Source organism: Paralichthys olivaceus, chromosome 12, assembly GCF_024713975.1.
Source record: "Paralichthys olivaceus isolate ysfri-2021 chromosome 12, ASM2471397v2, whole genome shotgun sequence".
Taxonomy (NCBI): Eukaryota; Metazoa; Chordata; class Actinopteri; order Pleuronectiformes; family Paralichthyidae; genus Paralichthys; species Paralichthys olivaceus.
In genome coordinates this window covers 20939254-20957370 of record NC_091104.1, presented here as the reverse complement: position 1 = coordinate 20957370, position 18117 = coordinate 20939254, and the positions used below count along the sequence as shown (strand labels likewise).

General features: G+C 39.5%; 1 protein-coding gene across 1 annotated transcript in view; it reads right to left on the bottom strand.

Moving 5' to 3' along the window:
• Positions 1 to 18117, bottom strand: part of LOC109627982 (leucine-rich repeat and fibronectin type-III domain-containing protein 2) — a 137769-nt gene that overhangs the window by 39776 nt on the left and 79876 nt on the right. The window contains exon 4 of the mRNA XM_020084823.2: positions 3291 to 3361. The gene's annotated coding sequence lies outside the window, so the exon portion shown is untranslated. The remainder of the gene's footprint in view (positions 1 to 3290; positions 3362 to 18117) is intronic.

Sequence of the window (18117 nt, the reverse complement as noted above, 5' to 3'; positions counted from 1 at the left end):
ACTGCTGAGGCAAATTTTATGAAAAGCCCCAGCAGCTGCTGAGTGGACTTTGAGACAGAACTGTTTTGTCAACTGCTGTCTCTGAGGTCAAGATCAAACTTCCAATCTCAGCTAGTAAAGAGACTGTCCTCGAGTAATAAAGAAAATGACTAAAGAAGGAAAGAAAATAAACATTTTACCCCACAGGTCATGACTCAGAGATTGGTTGGACAGATTGCTTGTTTCAGTAATGGTAATTAACTTTTTATAATCCACTTCCATCTCAAAAACGTAACTCTTGTCTACACTACTGGGAATATTTATATATATATATATATAGATATCTCTCTCTCTCTCTCTCTCTCTCTCTCTCTATATATATATATATATATATATATATATATATATATAAATAAAACATATCCGAGTGTTAATGGTTGTTATCTCCATGTCAGACCTGTGATAAAGTAGCGACCTGATGAGCCCAATGTCAGCAGGGATTGGCTTCAGCTTCCCTGCAACCCTCAGCACATAAGTGGTTTACAGCAAATGAATGATCTTTAACTATCAAGTCAGCCATCTATCAAAATACAGGCTGTTAAATGATGTCATTAGCGAGATGTGTGCTTGCAGGCACAGACAGAAAACAACCAACAATAACCGAGAGCTTATGAGGAGATCAACATGAACAGTTGTGTTTGTGCCTAAAACTGCACATATTGCAAAAATAATGAGTGGAATGTATCTCCGACTCTTTCAGCAGCAGATCTGGGTTAGAGGAAGACTGTGGAAGGTTTTTACACTGAAACTTCAGGAATAAACAACACTTTTATTTTAAGACAGCTCATCACTGTGTGTTCATGGCTCTTTAAGGGATAATGATTTGTCAGTGTTTGGATGTAAAATGTGGAACATCATTTTGCTTATAATAAACTTCATAAACAGCAATGCAGACTCTATTTCACCATCCTGAGTAATGATGAAATCCTGTATTGACAGTTTAAACTGTTGACAGTCCAGTCATTTATAATATAATATCACTATAATCATAAAAATAACTCAATGCGGGCAATTTTGCAGGTGACCTACTAAAAATAGATACTTTAAAATCATTAAAATAAATGAGAACAGGTGCAAAAACGGTAGAAGCAGTAGTATTTAAATTACTGGTTTCAACCATGGACAATTACGAAGAGCAGAGTGTCCACAATTGTCAGGCTTTGTAAATCACAATGCATGTGCTTAATTAAAGTATTTGCATCTAGTCCTTCCAATGCGCACTTGGGTAGAAACGCCCGATATTGCATATTCAGTAAGGCAATTGCACTAAATAGACAGCACGTGTTATTCTGCACGCAACATCAGTGCGCACCGCTAGTAGATCAGCTTGCATGTTTTTTGCAGATGATGTTGGAGGCAACTTGGGGGTCAGCATCTTGCCCGAGGGCACTTTGGCTGGGATCAACTGCCAACCTTCTGGTTTGTTGGACGACCTGCTCAGTGTTTGTACATTTCTGTGGCATGATAGTTTCGTATTATTCAGAAGCTGCAGGTTTGACCGAATGTGTTTTGAGTAGTTTTGTGTCCACATACTTTTGTCAACTGCTCATTCATAGATTTCAATTGGACATATCAAATTAAAGTTCCACACATTTGGCATGAACCTGCACCAGAGACAAATATCTATCACAAGTAGACCTTAATGATTGGACGTAATGTTACAAATAACCAGACGCAACTGTATAAATGACAGTTTAACGATATATTCCAGGGCAACAAACAAACTGTAGCACTTCATCAGAAAAAACATTCCTGAGGAGAAAGTGAGCTATTTATGTTCCACTCATGGCCTCCCTGCTGTAAAGTGGCCCTAGTGTTGTGAAGCCTGAAGAATTACGGAAAAATGAAAGTACTTTACCAAGGCTTTCTGAAAACACAGTCATGATACCAACTGCATCTTTTTCTATGTAAGTGCCATCACTTGACTCATCCACAATCTGAGGAAACAATTCAGATTTGATTTCACAATCACCAACATCATTTCCTTAGAAATTGACCAACAACTACAAAACTGATGGACACCGTCAACCAGTTAAACCGACATGATTTCTACTCGTAATATTCTGAATAGCTGAGATATCTAAAATCCTTTTGGGAGAATTTCCGCACAAAGGGGTCTAGACTTTTTCCGGAGTTTGCCCTTCATACACGGAGGAGGGTTCAGGTGCGGGGTGGTGCAGCATGTAAGAGGCAAATTAAAGTGTTTAAAACACATCATCAGGTAGGTATCAACACAAGTGCAGAAATCTCTTTACCTCTACAATCTTCATTGGCTTCTTCTAAGGATATGGTGCCTTTCTTTATATCGATGACTGCATTATTATTGTTTACACTTGTGCTGGCTTCTATTGATAATATCCTGCTCTATTCAAATATTCTCTGCAGGTTTCCCTGACAAAAGGACAGGAAAAACTGCAGAGAATGTCCGCAGCTATAATTCGACATTTGCGTTCTCACATGCAGCCCCTTCTGGAGAATGTCAGGAGATTATCTGGAGTTCACTGCATGTCTGAAAGCATCTTAACATAAGATTATTTCTCAAACTTTAAAATGTCCCTCTTTCAGGAACCGCAAAAAATACTGTATTGTAATACTGCAACACTGCTGGGTAGAGCTGATGATGAGTAAAATTACCTGTGTGCAAAATTGGTGAATGTTCCCCCTGTCAGTGTAAATGAAATTAGAAATAATTTTTATGGTGGAGGTTGTTACCAAAGTCACAACTAAACCAGACACATACTGTTAATTCTCTGATTAGCATTAGCACGCACTACCTGATCTGGTATGTTGTTAATTTAAATGGATTCAATTATCTGTTGAGATGAGCTACAGATGCAGATAAATGAAACATGAGTGGGAGGTTTTTATTTGAAAGGTGACCTGAGTGATTTCTTTATGTTGTGTGGCAATTTGGCCTTTCACAGGACAGGTTTATGTTTGCTGAGCTACTTATTCATGCAAACACCACACATTGTTTAATCTTGCAGATACTACGCATCGCTGCAGGCTGGAAGATACCGCATACAAGAAGATTTCACAGAGCAAATCCACAAACCCGGTGTTTAAGGCTCAAAATGATCACCTCCCACCCTGAGCGCTCTGTCATGTATCACGTTAAAAGTCCTCTGAAAATTGAAGATCCTGCTGAGGCCACTTTGTGTGTGATTTGATAAGAAAGCTCAAGGACTTTTCAGCTGTAATTTCAGGCCTCAATCTAGAGAAAATTAGAGTGCAAAAAGGCTTTTTCTTACCTATAATGTGTGGTATTGTGCCATATGGTCCCTCAAAAACCACACATTCACACTCAAGGGGCAAGATGAGCCTGTGGAAAGGAAGCAGAGGATAAAAAAAGTGAAGAGACAGTTTTCTTTGTTATTACAAGTGCTGCACAATTCATGTAATTCAGGTAATTACAGCAAAAAGCTGCGTTTTAATTGAATTAGATAGATGTGGGGGTGTCCAGCATTGCATTGTTTAACTCCCATTACAAGTTAACTCACTACAATTGACACTGTAATGAACAGACATTCTGTACATGTATATATATTTTCACTGCTCAGTCTTTCTGGCCTCATCATTTATGAAAGATGTACTTTTTGTCTGTTTGACAGATTATTTTATTTTCATTTCTGCAGTACAGACGTCATTAGACGCCAAGAAGTCGTTTTCCTTCATCATGAATCGATTTCCTCTGCGACAGGGTGACAGCAGCGTAACAGACCGGTTAGACAAGAACAAATAAAAACTTTTAAGGCTGATTAACTCAAAAGACTCACTATAGACAGGCTTGAACGCTACATATACAATGCAACAAAATACTGTTAATAAACTGGTACTCTCTCCCACAAAAATGTACATCTGTTGTGATGAATGAACGTGCTATTGTCTTCACGACATCTGTCTCTTAGAGTCATTACGGTAACTGCTCTGTCCACAGCAGGAGGGAACGTTCATATGTTTCTGCTCATTCAGTTTATGCATCAACATTTTTTCAAGACAAAAATGTTAGAAAATATGAAATGATCAGTTATCTGTGCATTTTCTTCAAAAACCACACACTCATACCATTTGTCTTTATCATCACAATATGACTCACAATAATGACAACATGACAAGATGTTGAAAGAGATCACATGTAATGAAGTAACTCTACAGAATATATCAGTGGATTGAATTATGCAGCATTATAAAGGGCCTACAAGAAGGATCTCACTCACTCTTGTTCGTATTTGACCCCTGTGACCACCTGAATAACCGGTTGATTGTGATGCCGGCTGAGACGAGGCCACCAGACGCACGTCCTCTGCTTCTCAAACAAAAACTCTTCAGTGCAGTGTAGGAGGGAGGGGGGATTAGACTGATTGTTCTTCTCTTGTCTCTCATTTTTTTGTGGCCGGTCATCACTCAACAAGTTTTATAATGCTTGTTTTGCTCTGCCAATATGGGTGCGTGGTTGTCTGAATACATTTGTGCTCTGCTTCACGTATAGAGATGCCTAATTTACAAGGTCACACATGTACTGTACACATTGGTTGTTTTGCTTTTTTAAACTCTCAGCGGGGAGAAATGTCTTCTTCTGCTCGTTAAAGGAAACACATGGTCTCTTGGAATGATGAAAGACGGTGAGGACGGGTTCAGTGTAACTGAAATGAAGAACATGGAGCCTATTTTCTCCCTCTGTTGATCGTAAACATCTTTATATTCTGCTCAGTGCTCACTGCTTGTTTTGTGCAGCCTCTCTGGCAAGAGCAGCATGATCAAGTCTTTTCGTGTCAGAGGTGACTCAGACACACATTCGCCACATGTTCCTTCATGCTTCTCTGCAGGTTACACGTGACACAATTCCTCTCGGTTAGGAATCATAGTGGCACCTTCTTAATCACCCTCCCTCTCCAGTTCTCTGTCAATGTCGTTGTGATGATTGGAAAACTTGCAGGCCCCCAAGGGTGCTTTGATTTCTGGGGCAGATTCTGCTCGGTAAGGCTCTGCTGTCCACCGGGGGGGCCTAATTACACCTTACCGTCCGTTTTTAGCAGGTCCCCGGTTGGGCTTATCCAGTCAATCAATCCGTTAACGAAGGTAACAAAATTCAACTCAAACCTTCTGACCAGAATATTTAAGCTTAAATGATCTTTGAATTTGATGTAGATAGTGATTGGATTCTAATCACCTGATTTTTGCCCATTCAAGAGGTCGAAAACCCAAATACCTCTCCTGGACTGTCATTAGCTGTCCAAATTCAAATTCCATTTAACTGCTTTCAGCAATAACCTGCTGTGTGGTTTAAATCCGACCTGACAAAATGACTGAGGGAATTGAGACTTTAAAAAGATGCCATGGGAGCACAGTTTCATTACAACAACACAATACGCCTATTAATAATATCCATAATGTACTTGGAACTTTGATTGTCCTTCTTTATGACATGCAGCATCACCGCTGTTCACACCGGCCATCAAATTATTCTCTTCATAATGTGCTTTCACAGTAAGTTAATGGGGGACAAAATTCAAACCTGTATTCCACAGTTTACCGGCAGAAAGTACATTTTTCCTCTGTGTGGTCCTGGTAAGTTCTGTGTTGAGCTGTGGTGGAGGAACATGTGATAGACAGCTGAAAACTAATTCACTTCACTTAAACCCTTGAATTTTTGCACTGTAGATTTTTTTCCCCCTCATTTACAGTGACAGGGCTGAGAGAGGATATTTAATGGCCAGTATGAATACAACGGACAATGACAGTTTGCGAAAGCCGTTTCAAGGCTCATACTGGGAAACGACTTATTTTAGGCTTGGAACAACGGAGAGTCTCTTTTCCAGGGGATGTCCTTGTTGCAGATGAATTCAAATCCAGTAAGCCCTCAGGCTTATAGGCCCACATTGTCAGACCGTTGCTAACCATGTTACTGCTGCTCTAGTCGATACATCTGCCTTCAGAAGCATTCAGGTAAAGCTCTATGCTGCCAGTCGGAATTATTCAATAAGTTTGCTACAGTAAGATCAATCTGTGGCTGCAGCTTGTGGTTTTATTTTGTTGGAGTGTTATTTCCTGTTTTAATTTGGAACCACTTCTGAGCTGTTCCTCAATTCGGTGGCTGCATCCTTTGAGATGGTCCTCATGGGCCGTGTAGACTGGGAAAGCTGGACCGTAATGAGAGTCCTTCTATGATCAGCGTTATCAGGTTTGTCTTGCTTTTATTTTAATGTCCCTTGTTTTTTTAAATATGTGTATGGTTAGCTGTTTGGTTGAGCTGAAACTTGATACTGAAACTTGTTGGCACCTCGACCTCCTTGAAAAACTGCTCTTCACTGAATGCAGCGCATGCAAAGATTCCTGGGATAGGATGGGCTGGACAAGATTCTCCATTTGGAGCCATCACTTCCCAGGGAAGTAAGGACAAACATGCAGGGGCCTTCCAAACAGGGCAGACCACCTTTCCGCATTTGGTCTTCAAACGCAGCCACCAAAGGAGCCCCTTAATTGAGACACAGCGATTGGGAGATGGTAGGGATCAACCCCATAAAATTTTGATGTCGTTTTTGTTTTGAGCACATCTGATAGAAATAGGGGGAAGTTGTATATTTTTGGTGTGAACAACAACATGTCTGGCATTTAATGAGGGTATTTGAGTTTAGGTTATTAGCGATAAACTCTTAAATTGGCTGCCTAATTCTCACTCAGTTTTGCATCATAATAAATTAATAAGTCCAATTATTTTTGCTTCCCTCTAGGATTCATTTAGTGGAGTTGTGGCCAGGCAGGAGGATAGATTGCCTGCCGAGAAAAAAAGTATGAGCACTAAATGCTGAATGATGAAGATTTTAATCAAATGTTCTGCCCGGGTCAAACACCAGCTGATTGGCATTCACCTTAAAAGCCAGGGGGCACAGGGTTAGTCCTATATGATGTTTCAGCTTAATGCTGAGACATTCTATTTATTAAACTAAACAATTAAAATTCGGGAGAAACTAAATGTAATTTCTAATGTGAATATTGGAAACATATTGTCTTTAAATCTAAAAGGCAAGACAAAACCATCAATTAACTAATACTAACAAGTATTGTTCACCATGCACATATGGTTAAAAATGAAAGTCTAATAAAAAAAATAACGGAATACATAGGAACATTATAGGCCTCATAAACACACATTTTTCTGCCTGTGTTTTTTCCGGGGGTTTTTTCTAATGTTTTTTTCAGTAGTTTCGGTTAGCAGGCAATTTTGTTTTCTATTTAATACACCTTCTTTAATCTTCAGCCATCACTGAACGAATACCCATTTGGAAAAAAATATATTTAATAGGTAATATGAGCGTCCTCTCTTCAGGGTCAGCACTGATGTCATAGTTATCATTTTCAAGGATATCGCAAAGCATTATTTATAAAAACTGAGACCTTGGGACCCAAATAGTTTGCAGACTGTTCCTCCTGCAGGCTCTTTTACCATTCTGGTTGGGGTTAAATATATATGTACTGATCAATTTTTATTTGCAATCGTCACAAGTAGAAAGATTCTCATATAAAGCCACATTTTTACCATGTTTCTTTCTCATGATCATTTCAAAGCTCAGACTCGTTTATTTTGAATTTGCATGGTGCTGCTATGTGCCATATACTGGGTCCTTTCTAAAGATCACACAGTATATTTGTGATCTGCCTTTAAAGATTTACAACATCCGTAGAGCGTTACGATGCTGACTGACATATTGTTGGTTTTGGTCTTTTCATGAGATTTGTTGCCCTTATGAATAATATGAAGTGATGCAAGCCTTGTCCTTAGAACATACAATGTTTTGGTAGAAATTATTTGAAAAGTATTCAGACCAATAAATTAATTTAACTTCAATTCGGATCCAAATGGGAAAAAAAATGTGCATGAATCCTTCCTGAAGCAGCATAGAATATGCTCTTTAGTATCATACCTGAGCTCATTGAGCATTTAAAAAGAAACGTCAAATTATATCCTCCAAGATATTTCTACAGAATACCAGTGTGTTTTCGAGGCAAAGGGTGATGCTATTAAATAGTCTGGCTCTTATTTTTCTGCTTCTCTGTGGTATAGGGCCAAGGTTAAAACATCTCAGATACATTCAGGATTTCTAAAAGGAGAAAGATGAAGATGATATTAAAACCACTTCAGTAATCAGCATGGTACCAGTCATTTCAACATCATTTAGCTCAGAACGAACCACTAGCTTTTCTACCAGAGCTGAAACTGCCCTCTGAAGTTATTTTCAGGACCACTTTAAAGTTTATCAATCAGTTTTAATGCATTTTGGGTAGGCTGCTCATGCTTTTGTTGTGGAATATACTGAACACACCGCCATGACACATCACATGCATGCACAATGTATGACTCTAAAATGTTAGTGATGGAAACACTGAATAAGTCAATATACTCTTTAAATGTAAATGAGCCATTGCCTACTGCTTTTACTATGGTAGTTTTTGAATAAACATTGCTTTGTCGTATTCTTTTGAACTGTTGTATCATTTAAACTGTTTAGCATGTGTGGCTCAGTTGTTAAAGATAGCTCACTGTACTCAGTTTTAAAGTTTATTAAACTCTGGCTCGGAGCAATGGATTTTAAAAATGTAATGAAAAAAACAATGAACGTGGGGAGCCCAAATGTGATTTAGAAACTAGCTAAATAGGCTTGTGGCTAACAGTACCTTTTTGCTGTGTAAGCATTGTTGCAAACAGAAATCAATTGTTATCTTTGAATTACACACTTAGGTGTTTAAAAGGTTGCCTAGATTTGGCATAATCACATGTTATTGGTGTTAAACAGTTAATATAGATCCAGGTTGAATATAAATAATGTTCATTTATACATGTTTAATCATAGCACTTGCCAAACACAGAGCACAAAGGGTTTTTCAAAAGAAAAAATATAAAATACAAAGAAAGTACTCTCATCTTGTTCATACTTATGTCATACGCATGATGATTTGATGGTTGTGGCCAGAAAGTACACAGATCTCAGACTTCCACAGCAATTAACATTATGTACTGTCATACAATCTAAATGATGACTGAAAATGTTCTGGAAAAGAGTAAGAACTCTGCATCAGTCAGGACAAAAATAAGTCAAAAGTCACATAGGTTTGGTATTTTTATTTAATTTCAAAGATCACGTTCCACCTCAAGTGGATTAATGAGTCACCCAGTTTTTTGTTTTTTTTTGCAGTAAAATATGTATCACTCATGAGGCTGTAAACAACAGCCTCTGGCAGCTGGTAGGCATTTAGCATTTTGGCTCAAACTGAAAACTTGTGCTCATGCTGTGGCCGTACTATTTTTGGCATTTTACTGTCCATATTTCAATTACCTTCAACTTAAGAGTCAGTTTACACTAAAGAGGCTACAACACATCCTGTCATCCATATAACACATTGAGTCATTAGCAACTGGCTCACGCTCAGCTTCAAAAGCAGATGGAGAAACCGCATACAAACGCCTCCGCCACGGGCCTCCTCGGACATTGCATGCATGTCAAAGTTGTTAGTGGGCATGAGGAAACGGACAAAAGTGGGGTCTCAGCGACAAGCCAAGAGCCTCCCTGCAACAACGTCCCACACTGCAGCGCCCGTGGAGAAGTGTAATCACATTTTCCGCAAGGGTGGTTCTAAAGCCCGTGAAAAAGGGGTTTATCGAATTCACAGACATTGTCATTACGCAGTCCGTGTGGTTTGCCTCCATATCTGCAGCCACTTATATCCTGCCAGTGCAGTTTAAAGAGCTTCAAGGCTAGGAAACACACACACACACACACACACACACACACACACACACACATGGGTGCTACAGATAACACACAGAGGGAAGTCACAAGGTAGATGGGGGATGGGTACTTTTTAATAATTGAAGTACTGTAGATCTGAGTATATGATTTATTGTGACTGTATCTATGACATATTTTAAACATTTTATCCACTCTACTTGTCATATTGTCAAACTTTTGAGTAGTTGTCATTTTAGTTTCTGCAAGTACTGTCTGTGGCATTTCACTTAAAGTGATAGTTGTTTAAAAATGTATTTTTACATTTTCAGAAAGTTGGGCGACTTGCAAGGTTGAACATAGGCTCAGCCGCGTTTGGAGCCAAATGCTCACAATGTACATGCTATCATGTCCCTGACTGACCCAACTTGCTTTCCCTGGAGCCGTTCCATGGCTGCAGAAGAAACAAGCAGGTGCTGAGGTAACCTGACTTTGGTCCCTATGGCTCATAGAATGTATAAGATGGACGATATGTCTCCACTTTCTCCCACTGCACCAAAATATCCAAATGGTGAGTTAGTAGAGCTGTGGTATCAAGGAACATTAATTCCATTTTTGGTTTGGCCCATGTCCCATCAGCTAACAAGGAGGAGTTGGGGTTAATCACATAAATATGTAGAGGACTATATAGTGAGAAAAATGAATAACCATCTTAAAATGTAAAAAATAAAATAGTTTGTCTAAGTTTGTGCTGTGATACTCGGCTCTTATTTACTTTTGTACGACAGATTGGTCTGTTCCTGCTTCCCTCTCTCCTGTCATCTCTGCACCGCAAGCACAATACATAATGGTATCTATCACTCAGTTAGTGACCATCGGTTGTAAACTACTTTTGACAATGCATTGTGGGATACAATGAGTCCACAACATCACTGCAAAATGGAGAACTCACTATATAGTGGACCATATAGTGATAAATGAGTGATTTCGGACAAGTTTTATGGCATTGGTAAAGCTCAGACGTCTTCCCATAATGCAACAGTAGCGTTTTTTGCTAAATTCCACATCTTTTTTAATAGCTCTGGTCCCGGCCTATATAACCCTGATTACATTTTTAGGGTCACTTTGCCACACTTGATTACTCCTAATTAAAAACAAGGATGTCAATATTGTATAATTCAACAAAGCCCTCAAGTTTTTCTTTTTCTTTTACCTCCAAGACAACATTTAATGCTAGTGTTCTCCAAAAACCTTCAATAAATTAGTTGGGAAAGTGTAGTATAAATATATATGCCGGGTTTAATCCTTCATCAACTAAAGCTGTAGAAGTGGGCTAACAAGCTGACTGAGCTGTTTTAGAATTACAAACTATTTCATGACATCTACACATTCAGGAGTACAAGTGTTTACTCCAGTTTGGATGACACAGGCAGACTGACCATCTGGAGTCTTTTTCCTCACAGAGGTTGGTGGATGTGTGGGCCGGTCGTCAGCCAAGCACAGTCTAAATAAGGTCCCTCAGTGATTTTGGCTGGTGTACTGAGCATCCCTGGTCCATTTTTCTGCCCGCAGGTAAATGTTTGGTGTAGACACAGAGTAGATGGTCATATTCAATCAGAGTATCTAAATGTAAAAATGAAATGTAGTGTAAAATTGAAAATTCTTGGGCAGAGAATTTGAAGGTGAAAAAAACCTCCCTGAGGCAGAAGCGGCCTCACAGCATTAACTGCTTCATTCATTGCTCAGGACAGCAGCAACTGTCAGTCCAACATTTCTCCTCAGATCAATATACGACTGCTTGTTGCCGTCACTACGTCTAAGTATTCTGCTATCTTGTCTTCAAGTGCCTCTGGGATTTATCCACTCCTGGTGAAAGGTAAGCCAACACAGATCGCCTGCATTGGAATGTGAAATGAACGAACTGCGTATGCAATTAAATTTGTATCGGCAAGTGCCCTCTCCAATAAAGGCTCGCTGACCATAAGTGCCTGTAGAGATGTAGCTAAGCACTTCAGACAGGCAAACGCATTTCACCTGACTGCTGGAATATTTACCAGGAGCGACAGCATGTGTTTAATGCTGTCACTTTGGAAAGACACTACGTTCAGCATGGTTTTAAATGAACACAGCTTTCTCATTCATGTTAATAAGACCACTTGTGTTGTGTTACCCAGGATCGTCTACAAAGAGTGGAAAAACAGTGTCATTCAGAAATGCAGTGCCGTGGCCTATTAATTAAATCAGCGAGTATAAAACCATAAGCTGGATTGAGCATTTTCGCTCTTTGTGAAAAACTGTGGTTCTGCAAGCGCAATCATTTGATTGGTCACATTTAACACTCCAGCCCCTCATCTTTCCTGGGTCATCCACCAGCCCTGCAGATAATTTGAGTTTGGCAGTCTTTGCGAAATCCTGCCAACTAACAAATAAACAAACAAAACTATATCTACCTTACACGAAATAAGGCAGAGGAGCAACTTGCTAACTCTGCCTCATATTCGTTCAAACTGCTTTGCATTGCGTTGCTGTTTGATAAAACTTGTAACTAGATCTGCTGGTTTTCTATTTCATCGTGTCACTAACACCTGTAGCAACCCACACATCACACCACACTGTTTTTCATCTCAATATTCATCTTAGTTTTATGTGAACATGAGCCAGAGAGTGCACCGGGATCACAAACAACTCAACATGTGCTGACAGGTGGAAAAACAAAGTGCGTTTTTCATTGTGTCTTCTAGTGCTCAAACAAAAAAGATCAACGATGATGAAGAAACATTTTTTAAACAAACATGATGAAGCTTGCATTTGGATCTCAGTTCATCTGCTTATAAGTGACAGAGAAATAACAACAAACAAATAAGTGGAAGTAAAATGGCTGCGTTCTTTCATCAGTGTCTTACAGCTCATGCCTCAGGAAGTCCCTTATATAAGCCACACCCACAGAGAAAATCAACAGGCGTAATCATGACAACGGAGTACATGTGCGACCTATCAGAGAGTAAAACTGCACATGGAGTGAATCAATTATACATCTTCAGAATCAAAATCTAGTCTTCTGCTTTATCTAAAACGTTGTGTTCTATAAGAATGAGGAGAAAATCATATTTCCTAAAGGACAACAGGAAATGTGTCAGTGAGGCAAACAAATAAGTGTCAGTTTCACATCAAATTCTTGAGTCTGTCACCTTCCTTTAGATTGCCCTCAGCAGATTCTGTCACCATAATTACACCACAGTGTGTTTCCGTGTTTACCCTGCGGATATGTGAGACAATTGGATAATATTTGTGTCCCTGAATGACTTTTGCAGCTGCCATTTGCTGCATCCGATGTCAGAACTACACAGGACGTTCTGCATGTAAGGACACAGAAAATACATTAAATACATTTTTATTTGTTTTATTTTGATATCACTGAATAAGAACCATATCTCCATCAGTTTTATTCATATATGCATTTAGTCTCGCCTGCCCAATCCCTCCAGATGTTTACCAATGAAGGGCTTATGGTTAATTAAACTCACTCGACCTGTAAAAAGTATTATTTTGTGGACAAACAAGGTCTTAATCCTCTATTATTCCTTAATCTTCTTTAACTTGTCATACTGAAATATAGAGTCGACAATATATCTAGTTTTCACAAGCAAGGAACGATTACTTTAGCATCTCAGCCCTGTCAAATTCTTAATTTCAGAAATGTTAACTTCCTACAATTTTATATACATTTAAAGAAACCTTTCACTTTAACTGTCTATCCATTCATCCACGCCTCCATCCATTCATATACTTTGAGGGTCGCAAGGAGGTAAACCTTAAAAAGTTTTTTTTCTAATCAATTAAAATGCCATAAAAAGTCCTATTTAAATAAAAACTTGTCTAGCAGAAATGCAATAATATGAATGCATGATTTATGTACGTATATTCATAATGAAATCTATGTGAATATGGATATATGTTATTTGGTTAATTTAGTGTTTTACAGTGAAAAATCTGAAAAGGCACAGATTGTGCCAACTGGACTAAAACCCCAGGTTAATCATTGGCTTTTAACACAACTCATTTGTTTTTTTAATGCCACACTAAGGTATTGCATTCATGAGTTATTCTATATCTAATTTACCCCTCCACCTGGGCAGTAGTTTTTTTTTTGGCTTGTGTGAAAGCAGGTGCTGAACACAGTCATCAGCGTGACGAGATAAGCTTCACCTGGACCTGATGGTGAGCTGCGCTTTATATAACCTGCCTCCATCTGCAGCCTCATCCTCTAGAGAGGAGTTCCCTGCTCCCTGCAGTCCTGATGGCAGCTGTGATTTACCTCTTTTTTTTTATGACCTTAATGATATGTTACTTTTTTAGATAAATCCCTCCTCTTTAGTTGCCATCTCAGGTTGTCATAGTCCAGGAGCCGAGCTGCGACATTTTACTGAAAATTGCTCACTTCATACCAACTGTGTTGAGTAGTGGGTACACGCTGGGAACATGAAAAAATGAATCAAGCTTCGAAATAAGCAGCATGAATATTAAACAAGGTGATTTGTGAATGGAGTGTTTTGGAGGGAGAGCACATCCGTCATCTATTGTCATCAACTTCAAAATGTGCATGACTGTGAATGGAAATTCCTCTCTCACTCTGGGTGAGTGCACATGATTCTAATGTAAAGCATATGGGGCTGACTTGTAAAAATGTGTTATATAAATAGCACGGCCTTGCTTTGATTTTAATGCAGGTGAGCTGTGAGTTAAATCAGCCCTGTACTGCTCAATACAGTTCCATAATGTGTCACTGAAAACCATAGAGTAAATGTGACAATCAACGATCAGTCTGACAAATCCATTCAAGCAACCAAGCATGAATATTGACTTGTCACCGGTGCATAGGATTAATGCTGCTGATGCATAGGATTACATTTTATTACAAGTTTAAATTCAAATCTTCCCATAAGTGTCCTCTGAAGGAAAGGAGGTGCTGAGATTTTACGAGTAATGGAGCTTCATTAGGAACCTTAAATATCATATTGGAGGATTTAGTGATGTAACTGTTAAAACACTCACAGGACATAATATTGGGATATTTGTTTAAAATAACGGCTCATGATGTGACATTTTGTAGGTCATTTATAATGAAAACCTTGCCAAGAATTTATGGCGTGTGTCTTTGTCTGGACATTTCTTTTCCCATGGAAGATTCGGAACAAAGGGGGAGATGATGTGCTTACATATGTCAGAGGAAGGTGATGCTGCAGTTTGCACTACACGCATGATTGCTCTGTGATTAGATCCTTTATCAATGTGAATTAACCAGCACAGCGGCCTGTGGTCTCTACACACAGTAGTGATGTCAGCTAATGACTGGGATCTGGTGCTTTTATTTTTATATATAGAATAGAATTGTCCTGGCCTGAAGACATTGACCTTATCATGGAAATAGGCACATTGTTTTTTAGGTCATAATGTTTATCTGGAGAACTTAAAATGCCTCAGTAATAACAAATCAGGTTTAATCAATGTATTGTTTTTATTTCAATATCTACTTTATCACAATTAAATAAGGGATATATTTATTTTTTTTAATAAAGGAACACGTTGTATATCACTGTGGCAACACATGTCACATTTACATTAAATCACAACACAGAAAACAAGAGGATTTAATTTCGATGTCCTCCGGCCAAGGACTAACTATAAATCAATGTTCTTAGGTTTTGTGATGAAGAGCAATGAAGCCTTTTCATTTTTAGAAAATGAAATATCACGTCGAAATGAAATCAGCAGTGCAATTACAGCCAGGCCGTGGGAGCATGGTTAGAGTTTGGTCTGACAGAAACCTTGATAACACCTTCGCCCATTGTGAGACCAGAAGTTTAAGTGGGCGGGGGAATAATGTCAGTAGAGTTATAAACAACTGCTGGAGCTAGCATAGCTAGTGGGTTCTGATTTTGTGTCAGAGTTCAAACATATTGAACTCGGAAAATGAGGGAAGCAGATCAATTCACTACCAGATGTGAATGTGTCTCGCCTCGTTCCACACACGAATGAAGGGGAAGTGAAGTCGGGTCTGATGGCAACGTTGGCTTGTGTACTTATTGTCAGCGATCTCTAAATTGCAGTGCATTATGGGGTTTTAGTACTGCTCTTTTGTTGTGGAATTTTGTGAAGGCACTTCAAATCAGATACTAAAATAAAATGGACATATAATGTAGTGCACTTCATGAGTTTCATAAACAGTGCTCTGCATTAAAGGGTTCCGGTAGCTGACCCAGGGGCCTCTACATTTAGTTGCATTTGGAATTCAAATCACAATATAAAATATTGTGTGTGTGTGTGTGTGTGCACGCTCACAACAGTAGCACTCACCCACTGTCATGCCCTCAAGCTCTGACTCTGTAGCAGGTGTGGACAATAATGTTAAAACTATTGGAGACATGCAGGGGGGGGGGTTCTACATAAGGCTGGATTATAAATTCCTAATCAAACACACGTTACATCCTACATACACACTACATACACAGGAGTTGGGAACCACTCCCCAACTGTACCTTGACAAGATTGATGCTGCATTTGATGGAGTGTATAAAGAGAACCTGAGAAATGTTAAGCTGTTATCACCCAGGCCACCTCTGGTTGTTTAGTAAACACCCACCACCTCTTGAATACAAAAAACTCAACTACAAGTGATTTACAAATAGAACGCCCCATCACTCAGAGCATATTCCTGATATAGAGCCAAAGCTCAACTTTGTGATTTGGTCTCGCAGCGCATGATTTGTTTCCTCCAAACCCATTTCGCTCTGCCAGTCAGTGCAGCTTTAGCTCCGTTTTTCCAGGAAGTTCAATGACTGGATGGGCGTTCAGCATCTCCGGGACTTTTCCGATTTGTGGGTCAGTCCCCCGACGTTGCAGTTACCAATTAGTAAGAAAGTATTTTTATAAGGAAATCCAAACAGCAGGCGGTGTGGACAGAGCACTTCAAAACCAGGTTAATATAGATCCCCTGAGCATTTGTAGCTCTGCCACAACCTTTACACAAGTTGAAGAGCGGATGGAATTAAACTCACTTTTTTGGGCTATAAAAAGCATATTTGTTTTTCCGCTCTCAGGGCGAGGTTCAGTGTTGGAACACTGCAATAAAATGAAAAATGACGAGTACCAGCAATAAATGCACAGCTAGATGCTGCCCTGGGACTTAACCTAGAGTATGAAACCCCACATGCACAGACGATAACATAACTATCCCTTCGATTCCTATTGATGCTTAAATCTAACAAAGATATTAATGTGAATACAATAGAAAAACACTTCATCCCCAGAGAAGGTGCATTCACTGTAAAAGGTAACACCAAAGAGGAAAGTCCTCCTCACGTGCGACCTGAGCATGATCAAGTCCTCCCTTCAAGTTATAGAGCGAGCAGCTGACTTTCCGCATGTTATCAGGTCCTGCAGCTGACTGAGACATCAAAATCCTAACACACACTATATTGCACATGGCACATTCATGACATGTGCACACGCTGCCAAAGATGAAAGCTATGAGTCTGGAACAGGACATGTGGGAATAGATGTACAGTAACGAGAGCCTTGGGGGCCTGGCTTAATGAGGAGGATTAGTGAACCATGATGGGCTCTTGCGCGCAGCTGTAAGAGGGGTGGTGAGGCTGGTAACGGCGAGGGCTTAGATGGATGAGGGAGCAGCAGTTTGTCAGCTAGAGGACGGGCTCACCTCGGTCCCCAGGAAACTCTTAAATGAAGCAGAGGGAGCGCAGACCAATAGATGAAGCCAGATTGTAAAAGCTGACAAGTGCAATCAATAGATGGCACGCTGATATGAACTCGCTATCATCTTTTTGATATCCCGCTGAGATGGGACGGAAGAGGAAGGCATTTCCCAGCTTTGGAAAATATGATATGTCTTCTTCACCCTGCAAATGTTGAAGATTATTTTTCAGCACAAACATTATGTGACCTTAGAGCGCTCCATGAATCTCTTTCCAGTTAATTAGGTTAATTTGCCAATAATATACTATCAAGAGGCACTTTACTACTTCACTGTTCCTATCATAGCGGATAAAACAGATGGTTACGGACATTTTTTGGAGGCAAACCTCCATATTAAGGACCAATAATGGCGGCACATTTGTCTTGTTAGTTTTTTTTTGTTAATTGCTTTAGAGTGCCATCTCTCCATTACCCATGTGAGGAATTCTCCTACGAGCAAGGACGATACTCATCTTTCAGATCTCGATCTCTGATTCATGTCGGCCAAGGACCTGACATGGAGTGGCATGTTTCTGCTAATATATCTTACAAATGGCCCGGTCACAGCCGACAGTGAAGGTCATTCAAGCAATTCTCCCAGTAA